The sequence below is a fragment of the Anabrus simplex genome, chromosome 4, assembly GCF_040414725.1.
Source record: "Anabrus simplex isolate iqAnaSimp1 chromosome 4, ASM4041472v1, whole genome shotgun sequence".
NCBI lineage: Eukaryota > Metazoa > Arthropoda > Insecta > Orthoptera > Tettigoniidae > Anabrus > Anabrus simplex.
In genome coordinates this window covers 335,872,796-335,875,040 of record NC_090268.1, presented here as the reverse complement: position 1 = coordinate 335,875,040, position 2,245 = coordinate 335,872,796, and the positions used below count along the sequence as shown (strand labels likewise).

The following is a 2,245-nucleotide window of genomic DNA, read 5'->3' as shown; positions in this document are numbered from 1 at the left end:
AATCAAACAGAAGACGAATAAAGCAAAAAGCGATTTTAGGCTGTTCTTCCGGAACTGCATTTAACCCGGAAGTGATTTTCAAAATTTGTTTTTTATTTTTATACAGCTATCCAAGACTCACAATTTGAAACCATTCAGGGCACCTTATTCCTTAAACTTTCGGTACAATTTAGGTAAAAGTTATGGGTGTATTCTGCCCAAAGGCAGGTCCAAACCTCTTCAGAGGTGTGCCTGAGCCGGAGTTTACGTACGGTAGCGTGGCCAGTTCCTTTCCGCTCCTGCATTCCCTTACCTCCTACCAAGAGCACTTGGCAATCCATCCAAATCTTGACCACGCCCAATATTGCTTAACTTCGGAGATCTCACGGGATACGGTGTTTCAACACGGCTACGGCCGTTGGATAGGAACGGCACGTGGTGTTCCCAAGCGGTCACCCATCTAAGTACTGACCACTCCCATTGTTGCTTATTTGCGGTGATCGGCCGAGAACCGGTGTATTCAACATGGTATGGCCGTTGGCGCTCAATTTAGGAAATTTCTTAATTTAACGTTTTTCGTAGTATGAGGAACCCTACTTTGTTTGCTGAGAAATGTTTCCAGCATTAACATTTCTCTTGTACGTTTCTGGATGAAATCCCATCCGAAACGTCCCACTCCACAACAAATTTTACGTTCTATTACTGTTCTAGCCCACAGTTACTTATTGTGTACATTTATCTTGCCGAAATTTGCGTGCATGCTCCTCCTGGCATACTAAGGTGAGATACTATCTCTGCTAAGTACTATATTCAACTTTTGGGCTGTTGTTCACATAAATGAGCACCGTAACAGCAAACGAGTAAGAAGGATCTAGTTTACTTGAACTTGAATTTAAATGCATGATCTCTACAGCCACGATTCTGCAACATGTAATGTTATGTTATCAAGATGAACACTGTAATAAATTACCTGAATTCCTACTAGCTCGAATAATTACAATGTAATAACATTTAGAATCTATCTCGTACCTATGTCTGGAATTTAAATCGTAGCCTCAGTATATTACGAATCCTACTTGCAGAGAAGAGATAAAGGTTGAAATCCTTCCTATCAGCTGACCCATTTCAGCACCAGTTGTTGAGAGAGAAGATGAAACTTCCACCAATCTTCGTTTAATTACCTTCTGTCATGCGCTCATAAAGATCCTTTATCAGCAGCCACTGCCGTTGTTTTAGACTGATTTTGTACGTCCGTTGGGTTGGTTGCATTGATGGTAATTAAGCATCTTCTATTTATGCTTCATATAGGGCATGAAAAGAAGCGCGCGCGCTTTTGGGGCCTGTCTTATTGCGAGCATGCACGAATGGAAAGGGAATTCCGCACATGTTGGTTGGATCCCTCTGCACGTGATATTGCCAGCTTTATTGAGCAGTGCCGGTTGAACAAGGAACATGGTAGACACTGGTGGTTTCCTAGGAAACCGCACTGTCTCAGTGCATAGTTACTGCAAAGAACCAGATGGTATGCCATGGACATAACTTCTGCTTCACCACATATTTATGAACTCTGCAGTGGACTCCAAGTCTGTGTCCATTTCCGAGGGATTCTCTCTTTTCCAAAACAAATATTTAAAAGCATTAAAGCAACTAAGTATATAACTTTTTACGTTTTACTCTTTCTTGTTTACGAATGGAGATGTTCATGTGAGCTCTGTTACTCCAATGCCACGGCTATAAAGATTTCTCTTCCAAGTTGTGTAAGTTCTATGAAATGATTTTTTGTTAAACTTCTAATATTTCCCTTTTACTTGCTTCGATATATCTAACCCTCTAATATTCTGCGTGATATATTAGACACACAACTAAGAGAAGTCATAGGACCTTTTCTCCTTTTCCTTCAATGATAACCACCACATGGTGTAATTTTTAAAGATGGTGATGCCTGTTGTTTTAAGGGGCCTAAATACATAATTATTACCAATCTCATTACTTCAGCCGACTTCTGCTACCTTTAAAAAACAAGTAGACGTTAGGCTGTCACTACCGCCGGGCTGTTATTGTTACTGTTAAACCGGGATGAGTGGCTCAGATGGTTGAGGCGCTGGCTTTCTGACTCCAACTTGGCAGGTTCGATCCTGGCTCAGTCCGGTGGTATTTGAAGGTGCTCAGATACGACAGCCCCGTGTCAGTAGATTTACTGGCGCGTAAAAGAACTCCTGCGGGACTAAATTCCGGCACATCGGCGTCTCCGAAGACCTTAAAAATT

At 41.7% G+C, this 2,245-nt stretch overlaps 1 pseudogene; it reads right to left on the bottom strand.

The window, feature by feature from the left end:
- Positions 1-402: 402 nt before the first annotated feature.
- Positions 403-521, bottom strand: LOC136873001 (5S ribosomal RNA; annotated as a pseudogene).
- Between the last annotated feature and the right edge of the window lie 1,724 nt (positions 522-2,245).